A 20653-nucleotide genomic window follows, 5' to 3' on the forward strand; every position below is an offset into this window, starting at 1 on the left:
TTGATACTGACAATTGTCAAAGCTCGCTAATAATGAGCACTTCTAGCGAGTTTTGCTAATTTTTCAAATAGCTCAGGCTGGATATCAGAGACACTGTTTGAGTGAACAAAATATAAATACACTTGATAGAAAGGTCAGATCTGATGCTTTCATGTGATCTACATACCTTTGGTATTATCTGAAGTTTTTTTGTCCAGCTTCCAGCCAAGGGAAAAACCTGAAATTGTACCCAACTTTGAGCACCTTGGGCTTGGTAGAAGAAGTGACTAAACCATCTTTAACCCAAAATCTTCAAAAAGTTCCCCTGGAGGTCAGAAATGGGTCTGAGACACTCCTGCTATGTCATCGGAGGTATACTATGGGGTCCTTGGGTCCAGAACTAGAAATGTGATGTGACTCTGAGCTCTATGGCCCATAATGGAAAAAATGAGTTTTACACCAAACACCTTGAAATGTCAGAATTAGGAGTCAGACATGTACCTGGAGGCTGGAAATGAGCCCTAGCCCCTCTTACCATATCACCCTTACCATATCACCTGAGATATATTATGGGGTCCTGGTGGCCACAGGGACCTGCAAACAGTCATTAGGGTTGATACTGAAAATTGACAAAACTCGCTAATAGTGGGCACTTCTATCGAGTTTTGCCAATTTATCAAATAGCTCAGGCTGGATATCAGAGACACTGTTTGAGTGAACAAAACATAAATACACTTGTTAGAAAGGTCAGATCTGATGCTTTCATATGATCTATATACCTGTGGTATTATCTGAAGTTTTTTTTCCAGCTTCCAGCCAAGGGATAAACCTGAAATCTTACCCAACTTTGAGCACCTTGGGCTGTGTGAAAGAAGTGACTAAGCCTCCTTAAACCCAAAATCGTCAAAAGGTCACCCCTGGAGGTCAGAAATGGGTCTGAGACACTCCTGCTATGTTATCTGAGGTATACTATGGGGTCCTTGGGTCCAGAACTAGAAATGTGATGTGACTCTGAGCTCCAGGGCATATAATGGAAAAAATTAGTTTGACAAGAAACACCTGGAAATGTCAGAAATAGGAGTCAGGCATGTACCTGGAGGCTGGAAATGAGCCCTAGCCACTCTTGCTATATCACCTGAGATATATTATGGAGTCCTGGTAGCCACAGGGACCTGCAAACGGGTATTAGTTTGCTGCTCATTCCTCCTGAGGCGCCTGCCGGGAGCTACGCCTGCGCTATGCCTGCGCTCATTTACACCAGTGCACCTGGACGCTGCACTTATCTCTCTTGGCGCTGCCCTGGGAGCAACGTTTGGACCGTTTTTAAATCGCCGGTGCCTTGACTTGAAACGGCACTCGCTGTTTGTTTTTAATACTTCCTACCTGTCTCTGCCCTCCGGAGCGCCTCCCGCTGATCGCCCCCCTCCTCTACTTCTTGGCTTGCTGGAGTGGGGACGGGCGATGCTGGTTGCCATCTTGGGCGCTCTGGACTCGACGAGCTATTGTTCTGGCCACTCCCTTCCTGCCACGCCCCTTCCTCCTCCTACATTATGACATCATATCCTCGGCCGCGCAGCGGGCGCGACGAAGGCGCGCCGAAGTTGCCCCTAAGTTAAGCCCGTCTGCGCCCATCCGCGACGGCCCGGGACCTGGGGCCAGTGATCCTGGTCCTTTGTTGGTCTATTCGTCTGCCCTGTTACACTCTTATTCTGCCAATATTCCTCCACTTCTTCCCCTTCCAGTTGTACACTGCCTTGATTCTCTTGGCATTTATGTCCCCCACCCGTGTCCGATGGTCCCTCCCTCTCACACTATACCTCCTTTTCGTTTTGATTCCCCCCTGTCTCCCGCCCTCCTCCTTCACCTCCTGCTGCCTCTGCCTACCTGCTCAACACTCGTTCAGCAGGAAAGCATCAGGTGGACCTATTCAATTTCCTGAATATGGAATCTCCCGATTTCTTATTCCTCACGGAAACTTGGTTTTCAACTGATTCTCTTCCTAATATTTTGGCCATTCTCCCTGACTCATACTACATTCTCCGGGCGGACCGTCCTGATGGCAAGGTTGGGGGGGGTGTGGCCATGATTGTTCGCTCCAGTTTGCAATTTCAACTCCTTTCTCATTCCCCCATACCTAATGTGGACTACCTGGTGGCCCGATCACTCAACCTCTCAGCTCCCCTCACGGTTGTTCTTATGTATCGCCCTCCTCAAAACATGCCTTTGTTCGTGCCCATCCTCCAGGAACTCCTAGCCACGCTTGTGGTTAATAACTCTTCGGTTCTCCTTTTAGGTGATTTTAATTTTTGGCCAGGCGATCCTAAGGAGGACTTGTCCTCCAAAGATTTCTCGGCCACTCTCCGCTGCCTCAATTTTTCTCCTAACGTCTCTGTCCCTACACACGACCAGGGTCACATACTGGACCAAATTTGGTCAGCATGTTGTATGGTCCTTTCCCCTACTATTCTTCCCTGCACCTGGTCGGATCACTCTATTGTATCCTTCTCCATTCACCTGGGCTCCACTGACAAACCCCCTCTACCCAAAAATACTCTTGCTCGCAGCTGGAACCGGGTCGATCTGAACTCTCTTTCGCTCGCCCTAGCTTCTTCCACCCCTGATCTCTCTGATCTTTCTCTTGACTCCCAGGCTGAGGTGGTCAGAACCTGGCTATCCTCTTCCTGCAATCAGGTTGCTCCGCTTAGGAGGGTTAAGACCATTCGCCCCCATGACGCCCACAAATGGTTCAATACTGAGCTAAATGTTCTCAAGTTAGATCTTAGACGATCTGAGCATCATTGGAGACATAAATACTGTCCCACTCTTTGGGCCAAATACAAACTTCTTTTACATGAATATAAAAGAGCGATTCTCTCGGCCAAAACTAAATACTTTTCCGAGAAGGTCGCCCTTTTGGCCAGCAAATCGAAGGAGATTTTTTCCTTAGTTCACAATTTAGCCTCCTCTGATCACGCCAGCCCTAGCCCTGTCCCTTCTCAGATCCTTTGCTCTTCACTTAACGACTATTTCATTGACAAGATCGTTAAGATTAAATCTAACATTCCTACTGTATCTTTGCCTGGTCCGCTCTCTGTTGTTCCTTTGCCCTCTTCTTCTTTAGATCATTTCTCGCCTATTTCCTTGGACTCATTCCTTGCCCTACTCACTAAAGTTAAGTCCGGATCGCCGGCGGATTGTGCCCCTGCACGTATTCTTAGAACACTTTTCTCTAGCTGTCCAGCGCCCCCTCTTTCCTTTCTTAATGCTTCCCTCACCCAGGGCTTAGTTCCTGCTTCTCTTAAATCAGCTATCGTCCTACCTATTCTTAAAAAACCCGATCTGGACCCATCACACCCTTCTAACTTTAGGCCCATTTCTCTCCTTCCCTATTTGGGCAAGATCCTTGTAAGTCATGTAACATCTTGTCTGTCCACCTACATCGAGGAGAATCATCTTTTGGCCTCTCATCAAGCGGGCTTCCGCCCGGGCCACTCTACGGAGTCAGTGGTCCTTGCTGTGCTCGATGAGTTGAAGGGGAAAGCCGACTCCAACCTCCCTCAGGCCCTGGTCCCCCTCGATTTGTCCGCTGCGGTTGACACGGTCGACCATTCCATCCTTCTCGACCGTGTTGGTGCAGCGGGCATTCGGGGTTCTGCTCTTTCCTGGCTTGCGTCCTTCCTTAAGGGACGGTCTCAAGCAGTTCACCTTTCCGGTTTCTCTGCCCCTCCTCGCCCGGTTTCTTGTGGGGTTCCCCAAGGTTCTTCTCTCTCCCCTCTACTCTTTAATCTCTATATCCACCCTCTCATCTTGTCTCTTCTCGATATGGGGGTCTCTGTGTATAACTACGCAGACGACCTCCAGCTCGTCTTTGATCTTTCTTCCTCTTCTGACTCCCTTCCCAAATTTTGCTCTACTTTGGTTTTTATATCTGAGTGGATGAGTTTCAATCATTTGAAACTCAACCCGGACAAGACCGAGCTGGTTTGACGGGCGGCTCCTCCAACCCCTGGTCTTCCTCTTTTTGGCCCCTCACCTTTGGTCCTCCCCCTGTACCTGTTGCTTCTGTTCGCACTTTGGGTATTAGGGTCAGTCAGGATCTTTCTATGCATGCACAAATCAGTTCTGTCGTTTCTTCTTGCTTTTTGTCTCTTCGCCTTATACGAAAAATTTCCCGTTTCTTTTCTTCTGGTGCCCTCAAAATTATTATTATGGCCTTTATCACTTCCTGTCTTGATTATGGAAATGGCCTGTATGTGGGCATTCCAGCCTACGAAATCCGTCGCCTACAGGCAATTCAAAATCAGGCTGCCCGTCTCATTCTCCACCTTCCTAAAACCTCTCATATTACTCCGGCACTTAAGTACCTCCACTGGCTCCCTGTCCTCCAGAGATCCCTCTTCAAATTGGGCTGCCTAGTTTTCCGTGCTCAGGCCCGTTCTGCTCCTTTGTTTATCAGTTCCCTCATTTCTTCTCACGCCCCTACCCGCACTCTCCGCTCCTCCACTCTCTCTCTTCTTCATGTCCCCCGCTTTCGCAAGACCAGAACGGGTGGTACCAGATTTTCTGTTCTGGCCCCCCGTTTCTGGAACTGCCTCCCCCTGTCCATACGCTCTATTCCCATCTATTCCCACTTCTGTAAAACCTTAAAAACCTTCTTGTTCTCTCAGGCGTTCTCCTGTTAAATCCCATGTGCCTCCTCTGTAACTTGTGGTTCAAGCGCCCAGCGCCAGGAAGCCGCTTGGCCACAGTGCGCTTTATTAAATATTTTTTTCATTCATTCATTAGGGTTGATACTGAAAATTGGCAAAATTTGCTAATAATGAGCACTTCTAGCGAGTTTTGCTAATTTTTCAAATCTCTCAGGCTGGATGTCAGAAACACTGTTTGAGTGAACAAAATATAAATACACTTGTTAGAAAGGTCAGATCTGATGTTTTGATGGGATCTATATACCTTTGGTATTATCTGAAGTATGTTTTCCAGCTCCCAGCCAATGGAAAAACCTGATATCGTACCCGACTTTGAGCACCTTAAGCTGGGTTGAAGAAGTGACTTTCCCCCCTTTAACCCAAAAATTTCAGAAAGTCATCCCTGGAGATCAGAAATGGGTCTGAGACACTCCTGCTATGTCATCGGAGGTATACTATGAGGGTCCTTGGGTCCAGAACTAGAAATGTGATGTGACTCTGAGCTCTAGGGCCTATGAGGGGAAAAAATGAGTTTGACAACAAACACCTGGAAATGTCAGAAATAGGAGTCAGACATGTACCTGGAGATGGAAATGAGCCCTAGCCACTCTTGCTATATCACCTGAAATATATTATGGGGTCCTGGTGGCCACTAGGACCTGCAAACAGTCATTAGGGTTGAAACTGAAAATTAGCAAAACTCGCTAATAGTGGGCACAAGATATAAATACACTTTCTAGAAAGGTCAGATCTGATGTTTTTATGTGATCTATATACCTTTGGTATTATCTGAAGTTTTTTTTCCATCTTTCAGCCAAGGGAAAAACCTGAAAAAGTACCCAACTTTGAGCACCTTGGGCTGGGTGGAAGAAGTGACTTTACCCCCTTAAACCCAAAAACTTAAGTCACCCTTGGAGCCAGAAATGGGTCTGAGACACTCCTGCGATGTGATCTGACGTATACTATGGGGTCCTCGGGTCCAGAACGAGAAATGTGATGTGACTCTGAGCTCTATGGCCTAGAATTGAAAAAATGAGTTTGACCCCCAAACACCTCGAAATGTCACAAATAGGAGTCAGACATGTACCTGGAGGCTAGGAATGAGCCCTAGGCACTCTTGCTATATCACTTGAGATATAATATGGGGGTCCTGGTGGCCACAGGGACCCACAAACAGTCATGAGGCTTAATACTGAAAAAAGTAACTTGACTGTGAGCCCTACGCTCTTGGATGGAAAACTTGAGTTTGGCACATAATACCTCAAAATATCACAAATTGTAGTCAAACACATACTAGGAGGCTAGAAATACCCTCTAGCAATTGTACCATGTATTTACTGATAATCAAAACATAGCAGTAAAGAAATGTTATTGTCTATAAATAAAGTAAGTAAATTACATTTATAGAGCACACAGCTACCTCCAACAAAGGTGTTGAAGCGCTAATAGTTTAAACTTCATATGGCACTTGTGTTGTCACTTGTGAAATATTGCACTTCATGATTGTATAAAAAAACACTGTTATGTGTACTGTGATGTACTTTTGACTAGCTTTGCATACTTTTAAAATAGCTCCCAGTGGATATCTTGACTCATTTTTCCAGTACACATAACCTAAATACACTTGCTACAAAGTTTAGATCTGATACGAAGAAGGAACTTATGTACGTTTTGGACTTTATAAAATTTCATTATTTTCTCAAATAATGTTTAGCAGATCTTCATTCCTTGATAATTAGTCAAGAAACTGCCTATCCTGCATGCAAAAGTTATAAAGGGTCCTCAGTCGTGGCATACTTCATCATCGGACCACTCACCCAGAAACATTAATCTTCTGGGTAGGCTTAGCCAGACACCTGGGATCTCTGGATGTTGTAGGGAATGAACAATTACAACTATCTAGGGTGTAATCAAAATGTATTGATGTAATGATGGTCCCCCTGATAATATTAAAAACCCCTTCAATGCATTAGATCATATTTTTAACCTTTTTTTGATCATGTATCTAACCAATTTAATTCTTCTCCTTCTCCAATAAATGATTTTCTTGACACCGCATAATCAAACAGCAGCTCTTCTTCAACATTAATATCTCTTAATGCAGTGAAAATAATGACATTTAGCATTTTGCCAAATACTAGTAATGTTACGCGATTAGGCTTAATGTTGCACACTTTCCTTGAATGATGTATCAACCGTCCGATTGTTTCCTTTTTCGGGTGACACACACAGGGCACTGTTTTTGCATCAACACACATTTTCCTGTCAGAGGGTTCCTGGAAGAAGAATAAGTATCCCATCTCTTCTTCTTGCGACTCTTGCATCATTTGATTCCCTTGCTCTGCTGTGATTACCATCCCGTGTTAGTCGCAAATGATATCTCCTTTTTTTGAAGTCTTGTTTAGAGATTACTTTCTTCCCCTTTGTGGCATCAGTTGTGACATGGAGCCCTCTCCATAGCTGACATTCCACCAACGATGCTATTTGTTGATTGCTGACTTTCCCTTTAGTGACTGCTCTAAGAATCCAGCCCTCAATGATGTCTTTTACTCTTGGCAGGTTCTTGTTCCACTCCATATTCTTGTAGTGCTTATTTGATTCTCTGTTGGCTGTCGTCTTCTAAAGTGGTCTGCAGAAAAAGAAAAAAAACAGTACTTCAGTGTCATTTAACATTATATATTTTTAAACAAATATACACCCTGTTTATAAACTTCCTTTAAAAGTGAAGGACACTTACTCTGCACTTCTTCCTTTCGCAATGTTTGTTGGATGATTCTCCAACTGCGATAGCAGTACCGTGCATGCTTCCCAGCCAGTGCAACGCAGACCTTCTTTTTCGATGGTTGCCCATTTAGAGACACAGGAAATTCTTTCAGTATTCTTTTAAGAGCTGATGCATTATCAGTTTTAGGACAACTGTACGCTACAGCAGCAATTCTTGATTTTTGTTTTGAGTGACAATTTTCCCTGTAAAATACAAAATATCCATTTAAGATACCCTTAAAGAAAAACTAAAAAGTTTTGTGAACGCCCTTGCAAAAATGGATTATAATTTAGTACTATAAATATAAACATACTGTTTTTCTGTTTCCACAACTTTGGCTTGGGTGATGCTGGTAAATCTGTCTTCTCTGGAACTAAAATAAAATAGACAGAAATGTGTCAGAGTATTCTGTGAAATATCTTGTCAAATGTAAATTATATCTTTGAACAAGTTACATGCTTACTCAAGATTGTAATGGGTCAGTTTTTCCAGTAACTTGGATGCTAAGCAAGCATTTTGCATTTCACAGCTTCTGTTTGTATTGCCACTAGATTGTGTTATATACTCCAGGACAATTAGTTTCTCTTGGCCACATAAATGTTTCACAGCAGCATCTTTAAAGATTTGTACAACTTCTTTTCTCTTCAGAGTTGGTAATCTGTATCTGTATTCATTTAAGGCCTAGACACGACAGAGGGTATTAAGCAGCCATCATGGTGGTTATGAAAACCTACGGAGATCCTTCTATGTACAGAGACAATTACAGAAGTAAAGCCGGTTACGGAGGACCACCGTACTTTCAAGGTTCACCTGTTATATACGGGGCTGGATTAGGAGGATTCTTTAGGAGTCTGTTTAGAAGAGCTATGCCTTTCCTGAGAAGAGGCTATGAAATTGCAAAACCTCATGTTAAGGCGGCTGCCACGAACATTGCCCAGGAGGTGGTGTTATGTTATGTTATGTTATATATTAATTTCTATAGCGCACGGCTACTTCAAAGGAGTGTCCCGGCGCTTTATCGAGGCAGCTCAGCATAAAAACATAACACCATACAGCAGACAACGAACACGGGAAAAGAAAAAAGAGATCCTAAAGGTTAAAAAGCCAGGTCTTAAGGCTCTTCCTAAACAGGAGAAGATTAGAGGAGGACCGTAAGGCCCGAGGCAAGGTGTTCCACAACTGAGGGGCCCTCAAACTAAAGGAGCGCCCCCCAGTACGTGCCTTCCTCACTCGGGGAACCACAGCCAAAAACAAAGATTCTGATCGCAGAGATCTAGCCGGACGGTAGAAGGCAAGCCTGCGTTGTAGGTACTTTGCTCCCGCGCCAAAAAGCGCTTTATGCGCCAAGGTCAGTACTTTGAACATGATCCGCTTCCGGATGGGCAGCCAATGAAGCGACTGCACCAAACCAGAGGCTCTCACTCGCCTGTGAAGGCCAAAAATGGCGCGGGCCGCGGAATTCTGCACAACCTGCAGCCGCTGAACAAGATAGTCCGGGAGACCTATATACAGGACGTTCGCATAGTCCAGTCTGGAGCCAACTAAGGCTTGCACAGTGATCTTTCTATGCTCTTCTGTGAGCAGAGGCAAGAACTTCCGGAGCATCTTGAGTATACCAAAGCAGGTGCCCGTCAGGCCACGAATATGTGATATCATCGTCAAGCTATTATCAATCTTCACTCCCAGATTTTTTACAACCAACAATGCCTGGGCAGGGGGACACATATCTGTGGGGCACCAAGCCCGGCAATCGGAGTCGAGGGAGGAACCGAAGAACAACACCTCTGATTTGTTGGAATTGGCTTTGAGGCTGTTCGACTCAAACCAGCTGAAGACCAACTCCAGGAAGCCCCGGATATTCTCACCATCGAAGGCCTGATCTTTCCCACACGTGAAGAGCAACTGAGTGTCATCCGCGTAGGACACGATCTGGGCCCCAGAAGACTCCACCAGTGCCGCCAAAGGTGTCATAAAGATGTTAAAGAGAGTCGGGCTCAACACAGAACCCTGCGGAAAACCGACTCCCAATGGCAGCATCTCGGCGGAGCTCGGAGAGGCCCAGACCGTTTGTCGGCGGCCCTCAAGAAAAGATGTAAACCAGTTAAGCACCGTCCCCCTCAGACCGATGTCATAAAGTCTGGCGAGGAGCGCCTCATGGGGGACGGTGTCAAAGGCCGCCGACAGATCAAGCATGACAAGCATGGCCCTGCCTCCAGAATCCAGTGTCTCCCTGATGATCTCTGACACCTCCAACAGTGCCGTCTCCGTACTTAAATTAGGGCGGAAGCCGGACTGCAAAGGGTGAAGCAGATCACTGGATTCTAGAAAGCTAGAGAGAACGCCATGCACATGCTTCTCCGTGATCTTCGCCAACGCCGGGTGGAGGGAAATCGGCCTGTAGTTGGCCAAAACCTCTGAGTGTAGCCCAGGCTTCTTGAGGAGGGGGATCACCATAGCCCTTTTCCAGGGCAGCGGGACCCTCCCCTCACTCAAAGACAAATTCACAAGTGGGTTGACCAATGGGTTGACCACGGCCGCCATCTTAGCCAAAAATTTGGCCGGACAGGGGTCTAATGGCGAACCCGATTTAAGATTGGCCAGAAGTGGTAGGGAGGCATCGATGGAAATAGAAGGGAACTCTGCGAGAACCACGACCCGCGTGGACAACTGCGCCGGTCCCGCCACCAAACTAGCACACACTTCGGCAGACCCCACTGTGAAAGAATCCTGGATAGACTTGATCTTATCCGTGAAGAATTTGGCAAGATCACAGACCCACAACTCAGATGGAACCCTTTGGGGCAAGTTGGATCTGGGGGCCGTGAACTCCCTCACCACAGTAAAGATCTCTTTATATGAGTTAGAGGCAGCCTCAATCCTCCTGGCCAGATAATCCTTTTTCTCACGGAGAATATCACGATGGTAAGCTTTAACCATTGTCCTGTAAGCCAGTCTGGCCTCCAGATCATAGTGGAGGCGCCATGCCCTCTCCGCCACCTTACACTGGCGGCGAGTGGCACACAATGCCTCAGTGAACCACGGGGCCGAGACCCTCTTAACCGTATCCCGCGGGGCCATTGCGGGGGCCAGGTCATTCAGCCTCTCCGTCAACCACCCCTGCAAGGACTCAACGTCCTGCTCTAAATCACCTAAAAGAGGGCACGGATGGTCCACAGCGGCCTGCGCTAACAGCTCAGGAGTGACTCTATACAGGGCCCTCCGAGCAGAACCATGCTGTCTAGGCGCACTACTAGGTAGTTTCTCGCTGGCCAGAACGGAAAATCTGGCCAGCCTATGGTCAGTCCAGAGCACAGGGAGAAGCTCGATGACGACAAGAGGGATCGAGGAAAAAACCTGATCTAAAGTATGTCCCTTGTCATGTGTGGGACCTGCGAGAAAAGGGACAAGGCCCAGAGGAGCCGTAATGTCCAACAGTTTGTTGGCGTCCAGGTCTGTTACATCGGCGGTTGCAGAGCGCATGAACAAGCAGCCTCAAGAAGGTGCTGGTTTGATGTATAAGCCACGCGCGAGTGTCAAAAGGAGTCTGCGTGTTTCCAGACGCCGGGGTCCCCCAACCCCCTATAAAAAAAGGAGGACAGCTTCAAAACGCCCTCAGAAAAGAAGAGCTCCAAGACGGAAGAGAGCTACGAAGAAGCGAAGCAGTTCTAAAGTAAATATGTTTTAAAGCCTTGTAAACACAGCCATGGTCTTCGTACATTGTGGATCTGGAGAGTGCGCCAAATCAGAGTTAGACTTGTTTAGTCTAAAACCCACGCAGACAAGCATCGAAAACAGCTTCTTCATGGAGGTATCACCTTTAGCAGCATTGACACCGCTGGCACCTATAGAGTTTTATGTGTCAGGGGCCACGGATATGTATTTGGATCTCAAAAACACCCTGCTGCATCTTATGTGTAAAATCGTAAAAGCGGATGGGTCCTACATTGACGACGGCGCTAAAGTGGCACCAATCGCTTACCCTCTAGCTACCATGTTTAATCAAGTGGACATCATCCTGGGCGACCGACTCGTCACCCAGAACGATAACATGTACGCCTACAGAGCCTACATAGAAAGCAATCTAAATTACAGTAGCGATGCCCTTGACACACAACTTTCAGCTTGTCTTTCACAGGGATACACACGGCCAGTTTGAAATCACAGCTCTGGATGGTGATAATAAGGGCTTCATAAAAAGAGCTCAACATGCTACAGCCAGCTGTACCTTTGACCTTCTGGGGTGCATACATTCGGACCTCTTTTTCCAAGATAAACTGCTAATCAACGAAATTGATCTTAAGATCAAGCTCAATCGAAACAAGGACTCATTCTGCCTCATCAACGGGGATGCTGAACAGTACAAGCTAAACATACAGGCCGCGAGCCTGTTGGTAAAGAGAGTGAAAGTGTCACCGAGCGGCAGGTTAGCGCATGCCGAAGCTTTGCAAATATCCAACGCCAAGTACGCTGTGGAAAGAGTAGCTCCGAAGGTATTCAGCATCCCTGCAGGGACCCGCTTAACACAGCAGCAGAATTTATTTCTGGGGCAACTACCAAAGCTCATCATCATTGGTTTTGTTGACAATACAGCTTTCAGCGGCACCTATGACTCAAACCCCTTCAATTTTAAACACTACAACATCAACTACGCAGCGCTGGTCCACGAGGGCAATGTGATTCCTGCAAAACCCTACGCACCCAGTTTTGCAGCCGGGCATTACATCAGGGAATATCATGGACTTGTTTCGATAACAGGAAAGCACCAAAGGGACTGCGGTGTAGCAGTGTCAAGAGAAGGCTATGGACGTGGATACACGCTGTTCGCATTCGACCTGACACCGGACATGGAAGATGGCGATCACTACAACCTGGTCAAAAATGGGAATCTAAAAGCTGAAATACGATTCGCAGCTCCACTGATAGCTAATGTGAACATGGTCGTATTCTCTGTATTCGACAGCATCATTCAGATCAACCACGCAAGGCAGATTTTGTTTGACTATCTTTAAAAACATTTGTGAAATGGATACGGTGCAGATACGTGACTTCTTAAGCAGACATAAATACGCTAGGAAATACTTTTTGGGTGTTTTCCCTAGCGATGGGTTACCAACCGCAATAGGGGCAGAAAGACCATGCACCCTAGTCTTTAACACAGACCCGCATGACCAGGCTGGAACACATTGGGCAGCCATGTTTATACATGTTGACAAGGTTACCGTGTTTGACAGTACCGCAGAGTTCCCTGAGCACAGACTCTATACACCACCTATATTCAAGTTTGTGAAAAAAGCTGCAGCTATGGTGGAGTATAACAAGCTAAGGGTGCAGGATTCCATGGCCATCACATGCGGTGAACACTGTATTTATTTTATCAGTAAAATGTCACAGGGTGTTTCGTTAAAAAATTTCTTAAATCTATATTCGAGGGATCTTGTTAACAATGATATTATAGTTGCGAAATATGTAAAAGAAAACACCCGGGTGTCAGTCAGACCTGTGAAAACAGAATATGTACCTTGTTAAAACTGTAAGGGTTTATAACAGATGTGTGCTTAATGTTGAACTTGTAAAATAAAGACATTATATTTTTAAAAAACATGCATTCAGACTCTGTATTTCAATATACATGCACCATAAAATGTTTTTTTTTAAAAGACGACTGAGACGGTTTGAAAAGTTATAACAGGTGTTTATTACAAACAGGTAGGTAGGTTGGTCAATAGTTGACAAAACTTTATTGAAGAAACCTAGGAATACAAATCTCACCCACAATTATTCAAAAATCCATGTGAGGGGTGGTTGGGGCAATGTCTTTTTTTTTTTCGAGATGTCGCCGGCTGTGCAGGGGTAGACCATTTAGGGGATAGCCTTCGAACTTCAGAACTTGTAGGCGATGGTAGTAGGGGGTACTTCAAATTGTCTAGCAGGCGTCTGTGTTCATTATTACCAACAAGCTTGGAGGGTATATTGAGTTCAGCAGCGGCCCTCAGAAACTGCTCCCAGCCTCTCGGGGCATTTTGAGGCGTTAGGATTTTGGGGTGTGTGAGACCTTTGACTAGATCGTACATATGCGACCCTGCAACCTGTTGGCCCTTGTAGAGAAACTCGCCTTGTTCATTCCAAGAGGTTAGGTCTTTATAAGCGGCTAGTTTACTGATTATCATCTGCGCAGCCCCTCTGTGCCTTTGACTTATATTTTTTAAGAGGTCTCCAACAAAGGTATTTGAGGCTGTCGCAAGATCGGGAGGCGGTTGTAGGGGCTGAGGGTCGGGGCCTGAGCTGCGGGTTGTTCAGAGTCGGGGGTATGTAGAGTCAGCTTGTTTTTCTCGGTATTCCATTGGCCGTAGTAATTTAAGAAATTTTTTAGTGTGCTGGTGTATAGGTTAGCCTTGTCGTAGGGGTTTAGATTAGTCCTGCTCAAAATGTCTTTAATTTCAGTATCCAGACGTAGAGTCTCATTTTTACGGATATCCCAGACGTTGTCCGAGGAGGACCCCAGCTGCTCCATTTGCTGCCTAGGAACCAGATACATTTTTGTGGCATGATTCATCACTGACCCGAGAGGAGGCTTGTAATTACAGGTATAGCTATCCCCAGCAAGTTCCCTATAAAGCCCCCAAACTGTTTCACCAGTTTCTTCTTGGTGATGAGTGAGGCCCTTTTATTACTGAGCTTCTTGATAAGCCCCTTGTAATTGTAATTGTAATTGTAATTGTAAAATAGTTTTTATAAAGCGCATGCTATCGCTCCACGGAGCATCTTGGCGCTGTAAAAACCGTGGCCTAGAATGGTGGGCCGGAAATACTACTCACATCAATTTCAAAATACCTGAAGGTTTATTTGAGCCTAGACTAACTGTTTACTAGCCATGTCTGGTAGATTAAAAATCCAGGTTTTCAGGGCTTTCCTGAATTCGATTTCAGTGGGGATTTGCCGTAAGCTTTGTGGGAGTTTATTCCAGGCTTTAGTACCAAGGACAGCAAGAGATCTTCCTCCTTTGGTGGCTAGTCTAAATCTGGGGACTGTTAGGAGACACATGTCTGATGACCTCAAGCTCCGACTTGGTATGTACGGCTTGAACCGTGGGAGCAGATATTTAGGCCCTTTTTTGTGGTATGCTCTAAAAGTAATTACCAGTATCTTAAAGAGCACTCGCTTGTGTATGGGGAGCCAGTGTAACTGTTTTAAGGCAGCAGAAGCAGAAGATCTCCTTGGAAGATTAAGCACCAGGCGTGCAGCGGCATTTTGGACAACCTGCAACCTGTGCAGGGTAGATTTATTCACTCCTGCATATATGCTGTTGCAGTAGTCTAAACGTGATGAAATTAGTGCCACTGCAACTGTCTTCTTTGCTTCCAAAGGGATGAAGTTAAAAAACTTTCGAAGACCACGTATGATGTTGAAACACGATCCTGCCACTGCATTCACTTGTTGTTTAAAACAGAGTTTTTCATCAAATCTGACTCCCAGGTTACGTGCGGATAGTACTGTTTTTGGCGGGATTTCCTCATTTGGGGGCCACCATAGCTGGGGGAGAACAGATTTTGGAGACCCACAGGGAGAATTTCAGTCTTGCCCGTTTTGCATTTCAGATGGTTAGTCTTCATCCAATTAAAGGTAGCGGTGAGGCACTTTCCAAGATTCTCCTCCGCTCTTGTGGATTTGCTGTCTAAGACTAAGATGAGCTGAGTATCATCTGCGTATGATACTGTATTGATGTTAAAAGATGTTATTAGCTCAACTAGAGGTGTCATATATAGATTAAACAGCACCGGGCTTAGCCTTGATCCCTGGGGTACACCTGTTGGATTAGATTTTTTTGCTGATAAATACTGTCCAAGGACAGTAGTCTGTTTCCTGTCCGCAAGGAGATTTTCCATCCATGCCAAGGCCGTGCCCCCAATGCCCACCGTAGTTAAACGGTTAATCAGTATCTCATGTGAGATCCTATCGAAGGCCGCCGACAGATCCAGGAGAACAAGGACTGCCCTGTCCCCCTGATCCATGGCGGCCCTCAGTGTCTCTGTTGTATAAAGGAGAGCTGATTCCGTTGAGTGGGCGGCTCTGAAACCCGATTGGTTGTGGTGTAAAAGATCCTCATCCTCCAGAAATTTGGTCAGTTGTTTGTTTACAACTGCCTCGGTGAGTTTGAAGAGAAACGGTAGTAATGAGATTGGCCGTAAGTTTGATAGAGTGGTGGGATCGGCCATCGCTTTCTTCTGTAGGGGTTTGACCGCCGCTAACTTCTTCTTCTTCTTCAGAACCTGTAACTGACGCTTTGATATAGGGACGTTGCCTTTTAGGGTGTTTAGGGCTATTTCTGAAATGGCAGCCACTAAATAGTCAGAAGCTGTTCCCAGGATGGCCTTTCTGTGTTGGGGGCTGGCTGTAACAGGCATTTTCAGGAGGGCTAAATTACGGCGTAGGTGTGCAGACATGGTCACCACTAAGCGTTATAAGGGTGGGGCTGTAAATGGCTCTAAAAGACATCAGCGCTGCTTTTGATAGGTCCTGGTCTTGGGCTTTGGGGTGTAAACTACAGGTAGCTCTGGGGGAAAAATATCAGCCCTTAGTCTATAGTCTTCTAGAGTTTCATTTTTTAAGTCTACCAACAGGTACCCATGGGGTTTTGCTGTAGCGTCGTTAAAGGCCTCCATGAAGAAGTGTGTGTTTCCGGGGTACATCTGTTTAGCTATGACGGGTATTTGTTGTTTGTCACGAGGGTTTTTAAATAAAAAAAGTTATGAAGCGTTGAGAGCTATAGACCTACTGTTCTTGCCTTTGTAAAACAAGTTCTGCACAATGTGGCAGATGCTTAGAATACGATGATGTGAATACTGAGTAAAAGCTCTCGCTAACTCGGGATGATCACCACCTTCACGCATCAGATCATCACCAATTATCATATTTTCAAGGGTTGGGGGTAGTAGCTCATCATCGTTGAGGTTATCCGGTATACCCTCTATAAATTTGAAATGGGGGATCCGGCGGCCCAAGTCTGTGTAAAGAGGCTGCCAGCATGAATAAAGCCACACAATGTTGTTAGGGGTTTGTGATAAAGCAGAGGCGGTATTTTCGAAGAGCTTTTTTATAAACTAGCTTTTACCACAGTTTGAGGGTCCTGCTAGCACGCAGGAGAACGGATGCTGTAACCTAGTGTCCATGCTGTGGCGGCTGTCTCTCTAATGGGTCTAATAACCATAAGGCAGTGTTTTATAGTCGGTGATCAGGACACTTTTATCAAAAACAACTCGCAATGTTTTATGTAGAGGCTGGGTTGTGATTTCCCACTAATTTTTGGATCTGACTATGTAGGGCTGGTTCACGACTATGGTTTTAGCAATCTCATAATCGTCTGCTGTAGCGTATTCATGCACCAGATTCTTCAAACTATCAAAACTGATTTTTAGGGTGTTGCTGACATTTAATGTTATCCTTTTGACCTTCATACACACCTTGTTCTTGTTGGTACGGTAACTGTATGTTTTAGGCCCGGAGGCTGTATATTCAATTATATACTCATCCTTATCTAGCTCACTGGTTAGGTCACCCAGATAATCTCCTAGAGGAGGGTCTTCATCCCCCGGCTTGCTCCGAAAAATCACAGAATCTGTATCGTGATACAAGCAGCGATCCTGGAGCTTATCCATAACCCCGTAAAGCTCTAGACAAGCTAGGGCTGTCGTGAAGCAGGCTATGAAAATGTTTATGTTGTTACTCGATGTGGGGTACTCTTGGGCATATTTCCAACACAAAGCCGCGGTATCGTCATCGATAAACTCGCAGCTGGACACCTCGTAGCATGGGGCAAACAGGTACTTGAACAGTTCATCAGGATATGATATTAAGGTAGTATTTGAAAGGTTTGTGTGCTGTGCAAATTTTCCCCATAAGGAGTTGAGACAGAGTTTGGCTAACTGGCGGCGTGTAGGATTGACCTCTATCAGATGGGGGCATAAAGGGATACCCTCGTGAGCGTAGTAGTCGTCGATGTATTTCTGTTTTGCATCCCGACTAGTACACCATTCAGGATACCATGAGGCATCCTGTTTGTCTCTGAGAAACAAATTAATGTAGGGGGCAAAGAGTTGTGTTGTAGTGCTCTTAAAATGCCACACTTCGTGTACTCTACCTAGCCTGGGCCCTTTCTCTAAGGCAGCTTGTACCTCGATGCTACACTAGGTCCCTGTGAGCATCCTTTGTTCATCGGTGTGTCTGCAGCCGTCAACCTCTTTAAGCATCGCACATGTTCGGCAGAGGGGGAACATCAGCTTGCTATCGACTCGACATGGTAACACAGGGAAGTAAAGCTGCTTAGGAGGATAGATTTCACATTTGATAAACCCAAAGTATTCGGATAGGGGCTTAAAATCTGTATAGATGATGGTGGGATGACCCAGTGGGTACAACTTCATCTTGTTCACAAAAGGGTACCGACTGGTGAAATCATAGTAGTGTATTTTCTCACCCTCACCAGCGGCCTTGTATGGCATTTGTACGCCCCCCAAATAAGGCATCGCGGGGCTCCAGCGGTTTGGGTAAATCACGAGTCTGAAGAAAAGAGCAGAGACATGTGTCGGTTTTTAACATGTCTAACCACTCATGCTCCCATAAAACTCTCATAGTAAACCCCTGCTTTTCAACATACAGGGCCTTTGTCAGAGTACGTCTGTATAAGTGTTCAAAGGTGGCCCCCAACATTTTGTTATACTCTTGGGGCTTGTAACCCTTGGGGCAGCCGTGGTAAAAACAACCCTTGAATTCAAAGGCCATCAGCACACCCTTAATTACAGAGAACCTGTCCAGGTAGTAGGGACCAAGACGGTATTCACCACCCTGTAATGCATGTTGAATCTGGATGTCTTCGTTCTCAGAGACGTGCATGAGCCATTGGATAGATGGGGTTGAATAACGTTTCTGTTTACCATGATAGAGGTCTGGCGGTACTAGAGCGATAGGTTCTGGCCTCAAAAACATCTGCTTATAGATGGACATACGCATGGAGACCAGAGTGACGCTTTGAAAAGGGTCTATGTATTCGACCGTTTTTAGCATTTCAGGGGTTTTGGATGTCAAGGCCTTGACTTTCTTAGTCAGTGTCTTAGGTTTCAAGACCGTGACTTCTTTAGTCATAGACACCACAACATCTCTGAAGAGGTTACAAGCTTGCCGCAGGATCATAACATCCGCCTGACAATAAGCTTTCAACTCTGTTTGAAAGTGAAACTCCTTTTCACGGTTTTCAGAGTACCATTGTAGAAAGCTCACTTTCTCATCAGGCATCATGTATTCAATCACGTAGCTTATAGGAGGAGGCATGGCCCCCACATAATTCTGGTTAGCCCAGGTGTTAAACAAGTGTGGAAAATAACCTTTACACCCTGGGAACCCAAAGGCCTTTGGCAGATTGCTCAATTTCATGGGTTGGAAATTCAGGGTGTCTATGAAACGTATTTTTAAATGGCACACCGTCATCAGCATCAGTTTAGACCCCTGGGTTATGAGTTCCACCTGTATCTTTTCACAAATCATGTTTCGCAGAATAAAGAAGGAGTCGTAGGCTTTTGAGTTGTGGGCGAGCATGGTATACCCTTGGAATTTGGATTGAATTAAAGTGCTTAGGAAATTACCAACACACGTTCGTCCTTCAAACTCCCAGCTGGCGTCGGAAGTTAGATGGTGTGCGTAAATATAGTTAGGCTGGTATACCCCCGTCTCTTGTGTGCACTCTATATCAAACACTATATAGTCTTCGGTCTTGGTCTGCGGTGGACCTTTAACTATATAACACTGGTGGTTGGGGCCGCAGTGTAAGACACATGACAGCGGGGGCAAATCATACCTTTACACTTGTGATCCGTTGCCACATACCGCCCACACTCGCTGCAGTCCTTTTTAGGGATGCAGTTGAAAGATTTTACGTGTATGTTCAAGCAGGCTTGCGAGCGACAAAACAACCTGCATGTGCAGCACCTCACCTTCACGGTGGCGTCTTCTATGTACCCGTCCCTCTGACACATCTTACAATGCATTTCACACTGGTGGTATGTTTTATTGTTGTATATATGGTCGCAGTGGGCGCACACATACTTGACCCCCAGAAAACCTTTAAGGTTCAAGATGCCGTAAAAATTATTTTCGATGTGGAGGACATATACGGTCTTGTTTCTCACAGGTTCCCCGGTTATAAAGTACTGCCAGGAACCGCTGTGATAAAGAACTTTCACCGTCACGGCAAAATAGTTCTCAAAAAGACCTAAATCGCCAAAGCCGACCATACAGTCAGGAGGTATTTCAAGAACCTCATGGGCTTCAGCAGCTCTAGACATGATGACAGCATCAGGGGTCTTGCGATCCATCAGCAGACCCACGATGCTGGCCGCCAGACATGTATTGGCAGCGGAGTTGTTAAAGTTGAGCAGCCACCGCTGTTTCTTACCAATTATTTGACTGTATAGTATGCTCTTTAAAGGTCTGGAAACACCCCCTCATGCCCCCGTACAATGAGGGCTATGACTCTAAAAGTGCCATAGGCGACTAGTACAGCCTTACTCTGTAAAAGCCTTGTGAGGTTTTCTAAAAATTACACAGTGTCAAAAACATCTCGGGTCTTCCGCCTGGTGAACAACGGAGTGTCAAAACCCTGCCCCTGGAAGCGGAGTTGGAAAAAGTCATTAGGACCCACATCGTGTAACAACCTTTCTATGAGCTCCTGCACAGCCTGATGTATAGCTAGAACACCATAAGTGGTTGATGTTATTTGGTGTAGGTTAACAAATCTAAACTCCTCATAGTGTTCTACGGCCCTAAACCTCTCTACATTGCGAGTGTAACTTCTAACACTCTCTAAAAACAAGGGCTCTGGGCCCTCATCAGTAGGAGTGTGAGTTGCGGAGGTGTTCTCTGCTGTGTCATTTTGGGGGGGTCATGGTGGAACATGTCTCAGGGGTCCTTGTAAACCTACGGGCAGCGCATATTCTCGCCTTCTTCAGCTTATGTATTAAAAGCCGGCGTTGCTTTGTACTATTAAACCACTTTTTTTCTTTACGGACCCATGCTTTTCTAGATACCAAGCCCCAACCTATCTGAACAGGTAGGTCGGTGTCGCTGTACGTCTTGTTCATGGAGGCCGTCACTACAGATACGCCCATAGGACCTTCTGAATGTTGCTGTGTTTGGAGTTTTAAAGCACGCCCCCCTACCCCCTTCAAATGGCCGA

Source organism: Lissotriton helveticus, chromosome 12 (assembly GCF_964261635.1).
Source record: "Lissotriton helveticus chromosome 12, aLisHel1.1, whole genome shotgun sequence".
Classification (NCBI taxonomy): Eukaryota; Metazoa; Chordata; class Amphibia; order Caudata; family Salamandridae; genus Lissotriton; species Lissotriton helveticus.